The sequence below is a fragment of the Bos javanicus genome, chromosome 27, assembly GCF_032452875.1.
Source record: "Bos javanicus breed banteng chromosome 27, ARS-OSU_banteng_1.0, whole genome shotgun sequence".
Taxonomy (NCBI): Eukaryota; Metazoa; Chordata; class Mammalia; order Artiodactyla; family Bovidae; genus Bos; species Bos javanicus.
The window spans coordinates 10,401,234-10,422,390 of NC_083894.1; the positions used below are offsets into that span (position 1 = coordinate 10,401,234).

At 36.7% G+C, this 21,157-nt stretch overlaps 1 non-coding gene across 1 annotated transcript; it reads left to right on the forward strand.

The window, feature by feature from the left end:
* Positions 1-333: 333 nt before the first annotated feature.
* On the forward strand, positions 334-456 carry LOC133240175 (small nucleolar RNA SNORD22). Its single transcript, XR_009734154.1, has one exon. It is a non-coding gene; the product is annotated as a small nucleolar RNA SNORD22 (small nucleolar RNA).
* The last annotated feature ends 20,701 nt before the right edge of the window (positions 457-21,157 follow it).

Genomic DNA, 21,157 nt, shown 5'->3' on the forward strand with positions numbered 1-21,157 from the left:
AGTGGTAAAGAATCTGTCTGCCAATGCAGGAGATATAGGTTCGATTCCTGATCCAGGAAGATCACACGTGCTGCGGAGAAACTGAGCTCCTGCGCCACAATCCCTGAGCCTGTGCTCTAAAGGATGGGAACTGCCATTACTGAGGCCAAGCACCACAACTCCTGAAGCCTGGGCGCCCTGGAGCCTGTGCTCTGCAAAAGAGTAGCCACCACGGTGAGCAGCCCACGCCCTGCAACTAGAGAGTAGCCCCTACTCTCTGCAACTAGAGAAAAGCCCATGTGGTAATGAAGATCAAGCACAGCCAAAAGTAAATAAATAAATAACATACTGTAAACCCAGTGAAAAAGCAGTCACACATTCTACCTCCTGTTCTAGTCCCACAGCCTATAAAGGTGAACCAGCTGGAGCTGGCTGGGGGAGGACGCAAGTTTGTTTCAGAGGGACTGTCTGAGAGATGACAAGGGTCTCCAAACACAGGGAAGGAAGAGATATCACTTTGTGAAAAATCAATTCTACACTTTTTTCCAGGCCTGGAGAAAGTACAAGGTACATATAATGGAAGTCAACTCTCAGAGGATATCAAAAAGGGAATTTACAAGTCATTACTTGTAAAACCTGCATGTTCAAATTAGCACACAATCATTTCAGCTTTTCAAAATATAGTCTTATTTTAACTTTCAAATAAAGGAAACAGATCAAATAAGTTTTTGGATGTTTGAACCTATCTATACCTTGTGAAAATTAGTGCCAAATACTCACTGGCTTTGTCATACACAATAAATGAAATTTTGAAATATTTTTCACATTTGCTTTAAAAGATACTAATCAAGAGTTGGTTGTTAATTGAGTATCTTCATGTCTCATAATGAAATTAGTAACACAAATTGTTCTAAAAATGATTATAAAAACCACTCTACTGATGTAAATTGTATAGAGGAGAATAGCTTCAGGTTAGAAGAAGAATGATTTGTGAGTAATACTGTGAGGAAAACAAAGCAATAATAACATCCTAGAAGGAAAATTTACAGGCACACGGGGGACCCTGTGGCAAAGAAGGAGCCAAACCAGTGTGGGTCTTAAAGGTGTTTCTCCATGGGGATTATTGATGACAATAACTGTTACATATTGATTTCTGACATATCTAGCCCTTGAGTCCTACAGTCCAGAAAAGAAACGGTTTACACTATAATTGTCATGATGACAAATATAAATTGAAAAACAGATTCTTAACAGCTTCTGGGCAGAAATTCCTTTTTACATGGTGATCGTGAGTGTGCATTTCTCTGTAACTTCAACTGTCACACAGGGCCAAAGGAAGGAAATAAAAAATCTCCATAGAATGCATAGTGTGGACAGACATCAATGAGGTTACTTCACATCCAGCAATTTTGTTAGTACCCTATCTGAGAAAGAAAGTTTGTTTCCAAAATGCTAATTCCACAACCCAGCTTTGGGCAGGAAATCAAACACAACTAGCCAAAAGAGCTGTGACTCAGAGAAAATCTCTGGAGAAGGCATGCATCACTAATCATGCCTCAACATCCTGTTAATCAGTCAAAAATTGTGTCCCAAATATTCAATTCATAGGAGATCCCTTCATAAGAAACATAAGAATTAAGTCACTAAGCTCCAAAATTGACATTAATACCACTAGTGTCGATATTAAATATATTGGAATGAAATCAAACATTTAACCCAATAAACAAATTGTGACTCCTTCACCATCCCATTGGGGCTCAGTAATGATTCAGAGCACATAATGACTTCAACCAAAGTTTGGGTGAGTTTGTTTTTCAGTTGCTTTTTTTTTTTTTCTTAAGTTTTTATTACTATTATGGCAAAAAAAAAGTAAACTGTTAAGTTCTTGTGTTGTTTATAAAAAAGTCAAACTTAAAGCATAAGTTAGAAGAGGCTGTATATATAAAAAGACCTCCAAATGGTCTGATGTGACAATTTTTAAGTGCGATTTGAGGCAAATACCTCGAATCATTATAAAAGTTCTAAATCTAAAGACTTTGTTCAGAAAAAAGACTAATAGAAATTATGTCAGGGATAATTTCTGTAATCATATTCTGGTGCTCTCAGTTAAGTAGCAATCTGAACAATGCTCTCTCAGAGTGCTGATTGACCATAGCCATTACAGGATAAGGAGGGGAAATATAACCAAGAAGAGTTTTCATTTCAAAATATTTTTTAGAGGTCTATAAGCTTTAGTAAGAATTTTAGTATGAAATACCTGTAAATGTAACTGTAAAATGTAAATGTAAAAATGTAATACCTGTCAATGTAAAAATAATCTATAAATGTAAAAATCTAGTGAAAATGCATTGATTCTGGAAGAAGCATGTATCGGGCACATTTGAGTTATCTTTTTTTCAAAGGTTTGCTCTCTGTCTATGTTAATGATCAATATTATCCAGGATGCTCACATTCTCATGTCTTTACTTATTCTTAAAATGTATTTAAATACACTTATAAAATCATAAAGAGTTGGCTTCTTCTTTTATAAAAATAAATGAGTAAAGTGGCTCTTTTCAAAATTTTATTCTTTTATTAAGCACCACCAATGTGGTTTGTAGGAAAACAGTAAGATCCGAAAGAGGCCAAAAAAAAAATGCAAAATCAAAGAAAACTTCAAAAAACATGACATGTTCAAGAAATACAGATAGTACAATAGACTGGAATTTTGTAGTGCAGCAGAAAGCTTGAAAGTGGTATATCTATGCAAATTCTAGGGTAAACACTAAGATGAGACATGGCATGATCAGAATGACATTTAATAATAGTGATTTCAATGGGAATGTGTGATGAAACATGATTGACAAAAGGGATTAACATCCAAGCCCTTTGATGTGAAATTCCTGATGGTTTCTCATATACCTATGGCTGATTCACGTTGATGTTTGGCAGAAACCAACAAAATTCTGTAAAGCAATTATCCTTCAATTAAAAAAAGTAAATTAAAAAAAAATGTAACTAGAATATTCAAGAGTCTCCCAAGCATTTGTTGTCTGTTAACGAATTTTCAGTGTTTACTTACAGGAGGTTTGTTTTCCCAAAGCACAAAGAGATTTCTTTTGGTTCTGGAGGATGAGAAGATAAAACATGTATTCACACATAGCCTGACTAAATCTAAGCCACAACCTTGACCATATACATTTAAAATGGGTACCACATAAATTAATATGTAGATAGGACTATATGTAGAGGGCACTTCTTCTTGTTCAGTCACTAAGTCGCGTCCCACTCTTTGAGACCCCATGAATTGCAGCATGCCAGACTTCTCCATCCATCACTATCTCCCTGAGTTTGCTCAAGTTCACGTCCATTGAGTCAGTCATACCATTGAACCAACACATCCTCTGTCATCCCCTTTTCCTCTGGCCCTCAATTTTTCCCAGCATCAAGGTCTTTTCCAATGCTTCAGCACTTTGAGTCAGGTGGCCAAAGTAATGGAGCTTCAGCTTCAGCTTCAGCATCAGTCCTTCCAATATATATATTCAGGGTTAATTTCCCTAAGGATTGACTGGTCTGATCTTGCTGTCCAAGAGACTTTCGAGTCTTCTCCAACACCACATATTGAAAGCTCAAGTCTTCCATGCTCAGCCTTTTTTATGGTCCAACTTTCACATCCATTAGAGGCCACTAATTTTCCCATAATGATGCAATATGTAGAACAGAATAAGGGCCCCTGAAAGATATTAATTTCTTAATCCCAGCAATTTGTAAATATGCTATTTTATGTGGCAAGTGGGAATTAAGTTTGCAGATGGAATAAATTTGCCAATAATGAATTAGAAACAGAATTTACTCTGCATCATCTGAGCAGACCCAATGTAATCAGAAGGTCCCTTTATATGTGGAAGAGGGAGAAGGAAGAGTTAGCTTCAGAGTACTGTGCTATGAGAAAGACTGGCCATTGCTCCCTTTGAAGATAGAAAGGAGATATGAGGCAAGGAAAGAGGGTAGCCTCTAGAATCTGGAAAAGGCAAAGAAATAGATGCTTCTGTAGAGCCTCCATAGGAAATGCAGTCCTGCTGGCGTGTTGATTTGGGCCCAGGAATACCCATTTTGCATTGCCGACCTCTCTAAATGTAAGACGATGACACTGTGTTATGCTGAGCTGCCATGTTATACGGTACAGCAGCCACGGAAAATTAATAAGAATGCTTTGACTTATCTACTTGCACTAAGCACATTTGTACCCTTGTGCTAAGGCTCGAAAGACCCAACAGATATCGCATAGGAGAATTTTTTGTTTGGTTTATTCTCATTTCTCCCTTGACCTATCCTCCTATAATAACCTCTCCCTCTACAAACATAGAAAAGCCAAAAACTACAGTTTCTATAACTGAACGGCTATGTATTTATGACATATGAGTATTTGCAATGTTGTTAAAAAAAATGACAGAGAACAGTATGTATAGAATTCGACTGCTATAATGAGTATGTCAGGATATTATTTATATATAATTAGCCCAATAAAATATTTTAAAAAATATTTATATTTACTCTGAAAGTTTTTTCATCATTGCCACCAGAACCCAGCTGACTCATAAACCTACAGAGGTGTGGAAGAAGAAACATTTCCCCCTTCCATACTTGGGGTCATGTATGTGAATGCAGCACATATAAACATACACACTGAAGCCTGGAGTCTGCAATGTCCTTGTGCCCCTGAGGCAAATTCCTGCCGTGGTGTGAACTTGACCTGATTTGCACTGACATGCAGGGCTCTGCCTAGAAAAATGCCTCCTGCAGAGAGGTGCCTTCAGGTCACTCTTGTTTGGGATAGAACATTAGATTCCACATACACAGTTATATCTTAGTAACCTTTAGATACTTTTGTTTTAGGAAGAAAAACATTTTCAATTTCTATCATTACAACATTTTTTAACTTCAAAAATAAATTCTCCATCCTAACAAACCCAGACACAGTAAAACAACGACAGTATCATATTATTAAAAAGAGATAGACTACATGGAATTACAATAAAAACCTGAAATACTCTTCTCATTAGATTCAGAGAGCCAGCTCTGGGACCTGTCAGGTGTGATACTTGATGACAATAAGTGCAGTTAATCTTGCATAAAATTTTGCCTAATCCTATAATACAGAAAAGTTTTTTTTATCAGCTAATAGGTTATTTTGAAGTGAAAAGAAGGTATTTATCAACTAGGTCAAGAGGAGTAACAAAATTGGAAATAAAAAATCAAAGACAAAGAATGTATACAGAATGAAGTCAGTAGATTTTCAGCAACACTGCAACCCATTTGAAGGCAAATAAGTTTTACCTTGTTTCATTTTTAACCAACGTCCACCTAATAATATTTTTCTAATGTCAAAGTAGCAAATAATTTGCTGTTTTATATGCATAAATGGAAGTGGACAACATAAAATGAGAGGGTTGAATGGGATCACTGACTCAACGGATAGGTTTGAGCAAACCCTGGGAGGTAGTAAAGGACAGGGAAGCCTGGCAAGCTGCGGTCCTTGGGGTTGCAAAGTGCTGGACACGACTTAAGGACTGAACAACAGCAGCAAATGCATAAATATATACATGTACGTACATGCCTACTGCAAGCTTAAATGCTCTATCAGAACTATTATTTGTGTAATTTTAGGTCTGATATTAAATTGTAAATGGAGAATGTTGCTACTATATGCCATAATTTAAGATTGTCTTTAAGAGTAAAACTAAAAATAAATAAGAATAAAAAAAGAGTAGCATTAATAGCTACCTCCCTTTTAAAATAACAGAACAGAGGCCTTCAGGTATGATGCAAGCCTGACAAACTATTTTAGATTTGCAACACTGATATCACCAAGTTAGCACCTTTTAAATAAATAATAGACACTTGTCACTTGAAACATTCATTATTAATGGGAATTTTTATTGACATCAAGAATAATTTAACTATGGAAGTTTACTTTATGTATATATATAATAGTGCACTAACCAGTCCATTCTGAAGATCAGCCCTGGGATTTCTTTAGAGGGAATGATGCTGAGGCTGAAACTCTAGTACTTTGGCCACCTCATGCGAAGAGTTGACTCATTGGAAAGACTGTGATTCTGGGAGGGATTGGGGGCAGAAGGAGAAGGAGACGATAGAGGATGAGATGGCTGGATGGCATCACTGACTCGATGGACGTGAGTCTGAGTGAACTCCGGAAGTTGGTGATGGACAGGGAGGCCTGGTGTGCTGCGATTCATGGGGTCACAAAGAGTCGGACACAACTGAGCGACTGAACTGAACTGAACCACAAGTTATAGCTTAATGCATTTTCAGTTTATGCACTCATATAACACTACATAGGTATATAAATTAGGAAATATTTTACATTGTATTTTAAAGCATCAATGGAGTTTTCATTTTCTAAAAGAGAAGATCAAATCTAAAAAAATGTTTAAAAAATAACTTTGCAAACTTGCATAATTTAGAAAGAAAATTTATGTTGAATATCATGAAAATAAACCAAAGAGTCAGAGAAATCAGCAAACATATGCTCCAAGCAAGATCAGACCCACAAATCTCATTTATTTTTTGATAGTTGTTAGACTAGACATCAGGGAGTTGTTGATGGGAAACAACAGTGGATCTACCATATTGAATTTGAAGGAATCAACATGTGTTTACAACATGCAATACTTGTGCAAATAGTCAGAGAAAGAGGATTCAAAAAAAGATTCCACATTGCTGGAATTATTTGTGTTAGAGACAGTTTTAAGGTTGGCTTGTTCTTTCATGCCTGACAATGTTTAGAAACCAGAATTCTAACATTTTCAGAATTATTTTTGTTCTTTGTAAAGCACCTAAAAATAACTACTGAGAAGTGGAGCTTATCTTTAGAAATTTGAAGTAAAGCTGTGAATCATATTAATACTTAAAAAAATTAAAGCAGCTTCACATTAATTAACATCAAGTGAATTTGGAAAGCAGCCAAAAGAAACACAATACACACACAAACAAAAAATACTTTGTGTTTTTTTCTAAAATAAGTGATTGTCTTTCAGCATGAATTCAAAGTACCTCATCATTTAACTCTCAAATCTTACCCTCAAATATCATGCACTCAAGGCAAGACCTTTGAAATGTTTATATATATGAGAATATGTTTATATCTATATGAGAATATATTTATCCTATTCTCTTACAATACAGGAACAAATGAATCACTTCAGGGGTATTCACCATACAGTTCTCTGGGCCCTACATTCAGAGATCTTGATTTGGAAAATCTGCGACAGAAACTGAATTCTGAAATTGTAAAATATACTACTCAGGTGATTCTGTTGAAAGTAATTCAGTTCGTAGCAACTAGTAGGACTGACTCAGAAATATAAGTACTTCCATTTATGATATTGCCTATAGATATATTTCACAATATTTAGTGATTTATCTAATAGTTTTGATTGCATTATTGCTCAGAGCCATCCCAAATGTATGTGAAGACACAAGTCAAGAAAGTTGCATTAATTCTTCAAACATATAATACGGTTGGTTAAAACATTATTAGTTTAGCTAAATGTTCTATACCTCTACTTTGCAACGAGATAGATACTGAGATTATCTGAATTTACTGAATTACTATAAAATAATTTTATTTTCCCATAAAAACATAAATTAGAGCTAAAGTTCAACATTTTCTTAATCAGAGCCTGTTTTGACAAGGCAGAATGATGAATAAAACTGTATGTACCATATTACCATCTATAAAGAGGGTGGTATAATAATATCAGTGTACAATGTGTGTGTGGTGTATGTATGTGTGCGTGTGTGCGTGTGTGTGTGTGTGTGTCCAGGCGTGGTCTACCTTAGTTAGGTTACAAAAAGCTTCTCTGAAGAGATAATACTGAATTAACAACAAAGTGAGCTAAAGAAGAAAAGTGGCCAGAAGTTTCCATTTAGTAAAATATTAGGTTCTGTTATATAGCATTACACTTAGAGATGTTTTCCTTTTGCAAAGAAACAGGGAAAAGAAAATTAATACGGAATGTCAATTCTGCATCAAGCAGTCTTTTATCTTGTTTCCCATATATTGCATAATTTTTTAAATTGTCTTTTTAATTAATTTATTTATTTTTAATTGAAGGATAATTGCTTTACAGATTGTTGTTGTTTTCTGTCAAACCTTAAATATGAATCAGCCATAGATATACATATATCCCCTCCCTTTTGAAACCCCCTCCCATCTCCCTCCCCATCTCACCCCTCTAGATTGATACAGAGCCTCTGTTTGAGTTTCTTGAGCCATACAGCAAATGGAAGAGAGGGTGAGATGTATGGAAAGAGTAACATGGAAATTCACATTACCATAAGTAAAACAGATAGCCAATGGGAATTTGCTGTATTTGCCATATATTGTATTATTAGATTACCACCCAATATTGCCATTTCTACCAAACTCTGAAAAATATAATTTACAATGAGTTTTAAAGCCCAATAAACATAATAAACAGATAAAACATATAGCATGTTAAGAGTCATGTAAGTTCAATGAGAAAAAAAACAAAATGGAACAGAAGTTAACAGGGAGATTCAGTGATGGGGTGATGGGTGGGAGGCAATCTGCAGCATTAAAGAAGGTGGAGAGACAGATTTTTTTGAGGAAGTGAGACTTGAGTGAAGACCAGAAGGAGGTAGAAGTAGCCAAGTGTATGTTAAGGAGGAGAACTTTTCTGACAGAGGAGGAAAAAATCTATAAGAAAGGCAGTGATATCAAATATAACTGCAGGTTGAAGGGACACCAAGGAAGTCAAGATGGTAACAGGGCAAAGAGTTAGTGGGGTGTGCAGGGACTGGCCCCGAAGCCACTTAAGGCTGTTTGACTTTTACTCTGAGCAAAGGGCGAGGTGTTAAAAGAGTGGGAGCACAGAAGTTTCTGGATCGGGGCTGCCTTTGACAAGGATCCCCACAACTCTGTTGAGTCACATGAGGATACACAGACACTGAATCTCCCTCTCAGATTCTCCTGCTGGTTCCTTCTCTTCTTCCGGATTTCTTAATATTGAAATGTCCTGGGCTCAAACTTTGCTCTTCCCTTCTCCGGCTACACTCACCCCCTTAATGCCTTTATCCTAAGCAGTGGCATAAAATATCATCTATAGTTTGCCAAGTCCCAAATTCATATTTCCACCTGGTACCTCTCCTCACATTCCAATCACATGTACCCAAATGCTGCCTGAAAATCACTACTCTGATTCTTAATAACAGGTCTAACTGGGGCCTTCCCATCTTTCTCTTAAAATCTATTAGTTTTGTTGCCTTTTTTCTTTTAATTGGTCATTATTATCTTTCTGTCATTGCCAGGTCCTGAGAGTTGACTTGAGAGTGTGGGGGTACTCTTTGTTCTTAATATGAACAGGTAAAGAATTGTATTTAGAGGATTCAAGGATAGTGGGAAGATATGGATGTTGGAGGTACATGGGTGGGACGATTCTTCACTCTCATGACTGAACAGGCTTCCTCGTAAGCTTTTCCCACCACTACCTCCAGGCTTGTGCAAACATTAAACAGGAAAGTTTCTAGTTGTTATTCTTCATGATCCCCAGATCCAAGAAAGCAGCACCTCTTTTGTTCTCGAGTAAGCATCCAGAAAACTCAAGAAAGACTTTTCCAAGGAAAACCAAATCTTGGGACACAGCCAAGATCAGGACAACTCTATTATTCATCTAGGGGACTTTACTGTCCTAAGACTAAAAACCAATCAGGGGAATGATGGTGGAGTAAAACACCAGACTATCTCACTGAAGTGTTGTGTCTTGGTTTATTCATAAACACAATAATCATTTGCCACGGAAGACTTATAGACTTCTAATGGAATGTGTTGTGCTGAACTCCAAATTTATAAAGCAAAACCAAATACCATGTTAACTTGAATAACTCTATTTACTCCATCTTCAAATCAGACAACCCATACTGAGATGGTATTAAATAGTCACTGCATTAAATTTTTTTTCATCTTGTCTTCTCATATGACATCATTGAAAACAAAGAATGACAAAGTCTTATAGTATTAAACTTTTGAGGATTTGAGGGTACAAGTCCACGAGATTTTAAGGTTTCTGAATTATATATTTCCAAAAGAGAGTGAAAACTATTATGTCCAAGCTGTACAATCAACATAGATGCTAATCTTGAATATGAATTAAAGCAGTAACACTATAGGCATAAGTGATAAACTCTGAGAAGATCATATCATGTATCCCCAGTGGCTCTCATATATCATGACCAGTTAAATGTCTTTTGCTTTTTACCCCCCTTTGGGCAAGTTATTTATACCATGGTTTTACAAACACAAAAACCAGAGTGTTGCTAATACAGTAAACAAGCAGCAAAGAAAGAGCACAGTCTATTTTACTACAATCCCCGAATGCCAGTAAAGTTTATTTCTCCTTTGACAACTTGAAAATTGCAATTTGGAACTAAAAGCTTATCCCTGCAATAAAGATTGGCTAGTGAAGTTTTATGAAGAAATGAGAATTTTGGCTGCTGGTTGTATTTGAATGCTGTTGGAAAAGAGACTCTCACCAGAAAAGGTTGTGCCCTTGATGTGTTAAGCAGGCTGCCCACTTAACCCAAAGGTCTATTCAAACAGTTCAATCAAATTGTTAGCTGTCACAAAGCCATCCAAATACATTAGAGTAGTTCTGTTAACAGCTGAAAGACCTTGTGTAAGCACCAACTATATTTATTGAGACTAAAGCATGAGTCCCAGTTGAGAAGCTGAAAATGGACCTCAGGTTAAAAAGGATAAGTTCTTAAATAGGTTTTTGATTGTACTGACTCCAAATATATGAACAGTGATCTTCTAAGACAGTAATTTTCAGTGTGAATCTGGAACATTAGCATTATCTTGAAAACTTGTTAGAAATGCAAATTCTTGAGTCCTAACCCCTGGAGGAGGTCATGCCAACCACTCCAATATTCTTGACTGGAGAATCCCTATAGACAGAGGAGCCTGGCGGGCTAAAGTCCAATGGGGTCCCAAGGAATCAGACACAACTGAAGCAACTTAGCATTCATACAACAAGCCAACACTGAATCAGAAAACCCTGGAGGGCAAACCCAGAATAACTTCCAGATGATTCTGACTCCAACTATAGCATGAAATCATTTCTCCAGGAGTCATTTTTGATGAGGCATTATGATTACTACATTTATTTTAACACTGAAAGCAAGTTGTTTTTTCTTATTGCCACATGGCATGCAGAATTTTGATCAGAGACTGAACCTGTGCCCCCTGCAATGAAAGCATGGAGTATTAACCATTGGACCACCAGGATGTACCTGAAGTACACCACCTGATGTACTTTTGAAAAGTAGTTTAATCATGACAGGATGATCTTCGATCCTTTCCAAGATAAACCATTCAACATCACAGTAATCCAAGTCTATGCCCCAACCACTGATGAAAAAGAAAATGAAATAAAACAGCTCTATAAAGATCTACGAGACCTTCTAGAACTAACACCCAAAACAGATGCCCTTTTCATCATAGGGGACTGGAATGCAAGAGTAGGAAATCAAGAGATACCTGAAGTAATAGATAAGTTTGGCTTTTGGAGTACAAATGAAAGAGGGAAAAGGTTAACAGTTTTGTCAAGAGAACACAATGGTCATAACAAGCACCTTCTTCAAACAACACAAGAGATAACTCTACACATGGACATCACCAGATGGTCTATATCTAAATCAGATTAATTTTATTCTTTGCAGCAGAATGTGGAGATGCTCTATCAGTCAGCAAAACGAAAACTGGGAGCTGACTGTGGCTCAGATCATGAGCTCCTTCTTGCCAAATTCAGACTTAAAGTGAAGAACGTAGGGGAAACCACTAGGCCATTCAGGTATTACCTAAATCAAATCCCTTATGATTATCCAGTGGAGGTGATTAATAAATTCAGGGGATTAGATCTGGTAGAAAGAGTGTCTGAAGAACTATGGATAGAGGTTCATAACATTGTACTGGAGGCAGTGACCAAAAGTATCCCAAGAAATAAATGCAAGAAGGCAAAGTGGTTTTCAGAGTAGGCTTTACAAATAGCTGAGAAAAGAAGTGAAAGGCAAAGGAGAAAAGGAAAGATATACCCATCTGAATGCAGAATTCCAGAGAATCGCAAGGAGAAATAAGATGGCCTTTTTAACTAATGCAAAAAAAAAATAGGAGACAACAATATAATGAGAAAGACTATCGATCTCTTCAAGAAAATTAGAGTTACCAAGGGAAACTTACATGCACTTCTAGCTCAGTCAGTAAAGAATCTTCCTGGAGAGTGGGAAACCCAGGTTCGATCCCTTCATTGGGAAGATCCTTTAGAGAAAGGAATGGCAACTCATTCTGGTATTCCGGTCCGGAGAATTCCAGAGGAACCTGGTGGGCTATAATCCATAGGGACACGTAAGATTCAGGCATGACTGAATGACTAATACATTTTCACTTATTTCAGCTGCCTAATATTTATCTAAGTTCACTGTAATGAGCCAATGTATTTGTATCAGTAAGGTGTGTATTGATATTTCAAACTTTGTATTATGGATTGTCTTCTAAAAATATAATGAAAAATTAAATTTTGGCTAAAATTAATACTACACACACAGATATTAGTAAAAATATGATTTATAATAGAACTTGTTAAAAAGACTAATAAAATTATAATATGCAATTGAATGGATTTGTGAACACTTAAAATTTTAATTAATTTCAGATTAAGGTAAAAAATTTTAATGTTTATTTTGGCTAACATTTATTTGAATTTTTCCTCTTTCTTAAGAAGCATGCTGATAGAAGATAAAATATTTTCTATTAATATAAAGATATTAATAGAAATATATATCAGAATATATTTAAAATATATCCCAAATGATTTAGGAGTATGGTCTTACCCTCTTATGCTCAAGCATTAAAACTGAAAATGAACAAATAAAGAAATAAAATTAACCTTAAAAATATAAGACATATGACTATATATATAATATATATATACATATCCTTTATAGCTTTTGGCTAAGTATTCATTTAAATAAAATGTTTATGTACTATTCTAAGAAAATGATATTTAAAATATTTTAAGATATTTTCAAAATAATGAAAACAAAATTGATTACATTTATGAAGCATTAAATATACATTTGATCACCTTAATTTAGTAAATGATAATTACTGACTACTTTGCTCATTTTGTTATCTTCTGTGTAAAATGCTAAGAAGAGTAAGGAAAATAAGTGAATATGAAGAGCTCTATATTTTAAACAGCTAATATGGACAACTACATATTTCTAATTAGGTTTATTGAACAGACCTGTTATTTTAATACCATGGAGAGTAGAAGGAATTGGATTTAGGATTGTTTGTGTATTTTGTGTGTTATTTTTCCTCGATATACAGTCACCATAAAATTTCAAAGGACAGTGTTATGCATGCAACAATGTAAGCATTCAGAGGGAAGAGCAATGTTCTATGTGTCCTCATATTGAGAAACCTCTACTTACATCCCAAGATCTATTTTACTAAAATTATAATCACCCTCCTATATTCAACCATAATGGATTTTTACTAAAATCAGTAAAATAATGATGCATGAGAACATTCACTTAAAGAACTTAAAGTGAGATAAATTAGCTTTAGGTATGTAACATAAAAGTGTAATTCAGTCATTCTTGCATGAAACTTCTAATATTTCAGTGGTACCTGAATGCTAATGCAATCCTATACTCTTTAAACTCTTCACAGTTGCTATACAACTGATTTTAGAATTAACACATATAACGAGTGTACTGGAGTGGGTAGCCATTCCCTTCTCCAGGGGATCTTCCCAACCCAGGGATCAAACCCAGGTCTCCCACATTGTAGGCAGTTTTTTTACCAGCTGAGACACCAGGGAAGCCCAAGAATATTGAAGTGAGTAGCCTATCCCTTCTCCAGCAGATTTTTCAAACCCAGGGATCTAAGCAGGGTCTTCTGCATTTCAGGTGGATTCTTTACCAACTGAGCTATCAGGGAACTCATTTATAGAATTTAATAAAACACCAAAGCAGTTAGTAAAGAATCTGCCTGCAATGCAGGAGACCCAGGTTTGATAACTGAGTTGAAAAGATCCCCTGGAGAAGGAAATGGCAACCCACTCCAGTACTCTTGCCTGGAGAATCCCATTGACAGAGCAGCCTGGCAGTCTACACAGTCTCTGTGTTGCAAGGGTTGGACATGACTTAGCGACTAAACCATCACCACTACCAAAAAGTGTATAGTAAATATATACTATATATAAGGCTTATGTGGCACATTTTTACAGTCTTTCTCTATCTATAAATATATACTTAAGTATATATACATATATGGGGCTTTGTTTTTTATTCTTGTATATAAAAGGAATAACTCATGAAAGGCGGAAAATCATTATTATTTGTGGTTGCACTGGAGATCAAAATTAACATCTTAATTTATAGCAATCTACTTATGTTAATACCAGTTTGATTTCAATAGTATACAAGAAAATTTGTTCCTATATATTTTGGTTCTATTTCCTATCCTTTTAATGTTTTGTAGGGTTTCTGGTTTTTTGTTTGGCTTTTTTTTTTCTGCACAGATTACATCTTTAAACATTATACACCCACCATTACAGATTTATAAGTATTGTTTTATGAATTTTTTAAAAAATCACATAAGTTAAAGAAAATTTACAAAATTATTTATGGTGTCTTATAATTACCCATGTAGTTATTTTATTCAGTGCTCTTTTTCATTCATATAATTTGAGTTAAAGAGCCCACCTGCAATGGAGGAAACACAGGTTTGATCCCTGGGTTGGGAAGATCCCCTGGAATAGAAATGGCAACCCACTCCAATATTCTTGCCTGGGAAATCCCATGAACAAAGGAGCCTGGTGGGCTACCGTCCCAGGAGTCACAAAAGAGTTGGACACAATTTGGTGACTAAACAACAAAAACAAAATCTGAGTTATTAACTAACATCCTCCCCTAGTTAACAATCCCTTCAGAACTTCTTGTGGCGCGGTTCTGCTTACAATGAATTCTCGGTTTTTCTCAACTTAGGAATGTCCTAGTTTTTCTTCATTTTTGAAGGGTAGTTTTGTCAGGTATAGTATTTGGGGATGACTTTTAATTTTTTCTTGCATTGGTTATGTTACGCCTCTGACTCTGACCTCCCTGGATTCTAAAGATGTAAATTATGAATCACTGTACTCTTGCTGCTTTTGGGCATTTCTCTTCAGTTTTGACTTTGGACAATTTGATTATTATGTGTCATGAAGGTTAATTTATATGTCAACATGGCTGGACTGCAGGATGCCATATGTTTGGTTAAACACTATTTCTGCATATGTCTGTGAGGTATTTTCTGTATGGCATTAACAATTTTTTCAGTTGACTGAGCAAAGCACATTGTCCTCTACAATGTAGGGGGGCTTCATCAAATCTGTTAAGGCCCGAATAGAATAAAAGAATGGGTAAGAAAAAGTTATTTCTCTCAATCTGACTACCTTCAAGTTGGGACATTGGTTTTTTTTCTCACCTTCTGACTTGCACTCTGCCTGGAACTTATACCACAGGCTTCCCTGGTTCTCAAACCTTTGGACTTAGAGTGGAAGCACGGGATTGTCTCTCCTGGGTCTCCAGCTCATTAACCACAGATCTTAGATATCAGTCTCTATGATTGCATGCAGCAATTCCTTACCATAAATACCTCTTTCTCTCTTTTTGGGTTTGTTCTCTGGGAAACCCAGACTAATAAGATACATTTTGGTAAAATGAACAGTTTTGGAGAAACTGAATTTTAAGGATGAGTTTTCTGAATTGGCTCTCTAATCTGATTAGACTTAAAGATGCTAATAACTCTATTAATATTTCCAGTGACAAGAGAACACTGATAGTACGCAACACTTTGTGGAGATATGTACAACACACCCATAGGGTATCCCTAAACAACTACTTATATACATACATATATGTATGTATATATACATATACTTTAAAGTTATATCCTCACCATTAAGAATCTGTACTTTAATGCTCTGTGCTAATAATACTATGCATCTTCTTTGGAGCTGGATGCCTGTATATACCTTGGAATATTTTTGGAAACATAGTGAATATAATGAGGTTGTCTGGTGGCTACTAATACTGCTGGACAAAATGATAACAGAGAAGGAGGAGCTCAGGGATTCAAATTCCCAGCTCAAGGGCTCAAAGCTTCTGTGTTTGGGCTGCAGGGGGACATGGATCTCCTGTAGCCCTGGGGTTGAAACTGCTGAAAATCAAATTCAAAATTTCATCATGGCTGAATAACAATGCAATGGAACCCCCAGCTTTGTAGGATGACTAATGTTAAAGTGAGGGCACTGATTGGGAAAGAATAGGATGCTGTAAGTTAGGCTAGTTATGTGATAAAACTGAGGATATTGAAACCTTCAAGTCTTGATGTTGTTCAGTCACCCAATCATTCCTGACTCTTTGCGACCCCATGGGCTGCAGCACAGCATGCTTCCCTGTCCTTCATCATCTCCTGGAACTTGCTCAAACTCATGTCCATTGAGTCAGTGGTGGCATCCAACCATCTTGTCCTCTATCATCTCCTTCTCCTCCTGCCTGCAATTTTCCCCAGCATCAGGGTCTTTTCTAATGAGTTGGCTCTTCACGTCAGGTGGCCAAAGTATTGAAGTTTCAGCTTCAGCATCAGTATAATATTCACTATAATGAATATTCAGGATTGATTTAGGATTGACAGTCTTGATCTCCTTGCAGTCCAAGGGACTCTCAAGAGTCTTCTCCAACACCACAGCTCAAAAGCACCAATTCTTAGGTGCTCAACCTTATTTATGGTCCAACTCTCACATCCATATGTGACTACTGAAAAAACCATAGTTTTGGCTAGACAGACCTTAGTTGGCAAAGAAATGTCTCTGATTTTGAATACTCTGTCTAGGCTTGTCATAGCTTTTCTTCCAAAGAGCATGCACATTTTCATTTCGTAGCTGCAGTAACCATCTGCAGTGATTTTGAGCCCAAGAAAATAAAGCCTCTCATTGTTTTCATTGTTTCCCCATCTATTTGCCATGACATGATGGAACCAGATCCCATGATCTTAGTTTTCGGAATGTTGAGTTTTAAGCCAATATTTTCACTCTCCACTTTCACCTTCATCAAGAGGCTTTTTAGTTCCTCTTTACTTTCTGCATAAGGGTGGTGTCATCTGCTTATCTGTGGTTGATTGATATTTCTCGCAATCTTGATTTCAGCTTGTGCTTCTTGCAGCCCAGCATTTTGCATGATGTACTCTGCATGTAAGCTAAATAATCAGGGTGACAATAGACAGCCTTGACTATACTCCTTTCCCAGTTTGGAACTAGTCCGCTGTTGCATGTCCGGTTCTAATGGTTGCTTCTATACCTGCATACAGATTTCTCAGGAGGCAGATAAGTGATTTCTCCCATTATTTTATGAATTTTCCACAGTTTGTTGTGATCCACAGAGTCAAAGTTTTTAGTCAATGAAGCAGAAGTAGATGTTTTTCTGGAATTCTCTTACTTTTTCTAGGATTCAATGGATGTTGGCAATTTGATCTCTGGTTCTTTTGCCTTTACTGCATCCAGCTTGAACACCTATAAGTTCTCGGTTTATGTACTTTGAAGGCTATCTTGGAGGATTTTGAGCATGACCTTGCTAGCATGTGAAATAAGTTCAATTGTGGTTAGTTTGAATATTCTTTGGCATTGCCCTTCTTTGGGATTGGAATGAAAGTTGACCTTTTCCTATCCTGTGGCCACTGCTGAATTTTCTAAAATTGCTAGCATATGAGTGCAGCACTTTAACAGCATCATCTTTTAGGATTTAAAGTAGCTCAACTGGAATCCCATCACCTTCACTAGCTTGCTCATAGTGATCTTCCTAAGGCCCACTTAATTTCACACTCCAAGATATCTGGTTCTAGGTTAATCACACCATTGTGGTTATTTGGGTCATTAAGATCTTTTTTTGGTATAGTTCTTCTGTGTGTTCTTGTCACCTCTACTTAATATCTTCAGCTTCTGTTAGGTCCATACAGTTTCTGCCCTTTATTGTGTCCATTTTTGGAAGAAAATTTCCTTTTCTATCTCTAATTTTCTTGAATAGATCTCTAGTCTTTCCCATTCTATTATTTTCCCTCTTTTTTTTTTTTTTTTTTTGCAGTGATCCCTTAGGAATGCTTTCTTATCTCACCTTTCTAGTCTTTGGAACTCTGCATTCAGATCGGTGTATCTTTCCTTTTTTTCCTTTGCCTTTCACTTCTCTTCTTTTCTCAGTTATTTGAAAAGCTTACTCACACAGCCATTTTGCCTTTTTTCCCATTTCTTCTTCTTGGGATGATTCTGAGCACTGCTTCCTGTACAATGTCATGAACCTTGGACAATAGTTCTTCAGGCACTCTGTTAATCATATCTAATCTTGTGGATCTATTTGTCAATTCCACTGTATCATCATAAGGGATTTGATTTAGGTCATACCTGAATGGCCTAGTGATTTTCCCTACTTTTCCAATTTATGTCTGAATTTGGCAATAAGGAGTTTGTGATCTGAGATGCAGTCAGCTCCCTGTCTTATTTTGCTGACTGGATAGACCTTCTCCATCTTCAACTGAAAATAATATAATCGATCAGATTTTGGTATTGACCTTCTGGTGATGTCCACGTGCAAGAGTCATCTCTTGTGTTGCTGGAAAAGGGTGTTTGCTCTTATCAACACGTTCTCTTCGTATAAATTTGTTAGCCTTTGCCATGCTTCATTTTATACTCCAAGGCCAACCTGGAATTGCTCCAGGTATCACTTGACTTCCTACTTTTGCATTCCCATCCCCTATGATGAAAGGACATCTTTTTTTGTTTGTTTGTTTTAGTTCTATAAAGTCGTATAGGCCTTCATAGAACCATTCAACTTCAGCTTCTTCAGCATTCCTTTTGGGGGCATAGACTTGGATTACTGTGTATTGAATGGTTTGCTTAGGAAATGAACAGAGATCCTCCTGTCGTTTTTGAGATTGCACCCAAGTACTGCATTTTGGACCCTTTTGTTGACTATGAGGGCTACTCCATTTCTTCTAAGGGATTCTTGCTCACAATAGTAAATATAATGGTCATCTGAATTAAGTTCAGCCATTCCCATCCATTTTAGTTCACTGATTCCTAAAATGTTCACTCTTGCCATCTCTTGTTTGACCACTTCTAATTTACCTTGATTCATGTACCTAACATTCCAGGTTGCTACGCAATATTGTTCTTTACAGTATCAGACTTTACTTTTACCAACAGACAGATCCACAACCGGGCATTGCTTCCTCTTTCTAATGACTCATATTTGCCAGTGAAAGAGGGCTCCCTGTGTTCAAGGAAACAGCCTCCACAACCCTGGAAGAAGGGCTCTCCACAGTAACAGAAGCCTTCCCACTCCCACCTGAGAGGATTACTTTCCATTGACTGAGGGAATGAAAAAGGCCTCTGCTGAAGCAGTTGTTCTTGGAAGGAAAGCTATGACAAACCTAGAGAACATATTAAAAAGCAGAGTCATCACTTTGTCAACAAATATCTGTAGAGTCAAAGGTGTGGTTTTTCCAGTAGCCATGTGCAGATGTAAGATTTGGACCATATAGAAGTTGAGCACTGAAGAACTGATGCTTTCAAATTGTGGTGCTGGAGAAGGCTCTTGAGAGTCCCTTGGACAGCAAGGAGATCAGTCCTAAGGGAATCAATCCTGAATATTCAGTGGAAGGATTGATGCTGAAACTGAAGCTCCAGTACTTTGGCCACCTGATATGAAGAGCTGACTCATTGGAAAAGACCCTGATGCTGGGAAAGATTGAGGGCAGGAGGAGAAGGGGATGACAGAGGATGAGATGGTTGGATGGCATCACCAACACAATGGACATGTATTTGAGCAAACTCCAGGAGATAGTGGAAGGCAGAGGAGCCTGATGTGATGTCAACACATCAAAGATTTAACACATCACGGGTTGCAAAGAATCAACAGGACTTAGGGACTGAACAACAATGAGGCAGTTGCTATGCAAGACAACACTGGTTCTCTCCAGGACCCATACTCACTCCCTCTCTTTGCTTGTTGACCTATAACTAGACTCGATTCTCAGCAAGCCCTTAATGGAAAGGTATCAGGTATGACTCATGGGAGGATTGCACTACACTTCAAAACCTGTTTTCTAATTTATAATAGAAATTTGGAAATGTACAGTCGATTCTATTTGCAAAAGTTATGTTCTATAACTTCACTATGACCACTGAATTAGGAAATATTAAATTATTGCCCCGAGGGGATGTACAAAATTGGATGCCTATGTATCTCTGTTCACATTTTCATGGCCTGACCATTGACATTGTGTTATATGTGTTTTATTTAAAGACACTTTATTATTCATATATATATATATATATACACACATGCATATTACATACATACATATGGATACATATGTTAACTAATTAATGTTGAACTCTCAATCATGCCTGACTGAAGCATATCTAACACACATATGTCCTCCATAGGGCACATGACCCCTGTGTCTTTGTGCAGAGGAATCTTAGCACATTAGAACCATGTTTGAGGAGAATTTTAATCAGTAACCACCCCCACCACCTCCAAAAACAAAGCACAACAATGCAAAAAATGTGGCACTCAATAGACCATGAGAAGGACCACTTCTTTACAATTTGAAAACTAAAACAAGAAAGCAGCATTAACCTTATTTGCCCTCAGGCGGCAGGGCTTCCCTGATAGCTTGGTTCGTTAAGAATCCACTTGCAATGCAGGAGACCTCGGTTTGATTCCTGGTTCTCAGACGGGAACATGTATCAGGTCCTTTCCTCAGGTAGGAAGCTTGGGAAGTACTGATTTGGTGATTTCAAACACATTTCAGCAGGTGGGTTAATTTGCAAATATGAAATTTATGAAAAATAAAAATCAACTGCATTTTTAAGTTGTCAAGGTTTGTATTTTTAAATGAAACTTATTTTTGATATTAAGTTCTAATTATACTTCTTTTGGCTCAATATCTGATCAATAAAGCAATGATTTTTTCAAGTTTGGTTTTGTGATGTATCCTGGGCCAATTTAATTTCATTTCTCATAGATACTCAAATACTTGTCTCTTCTG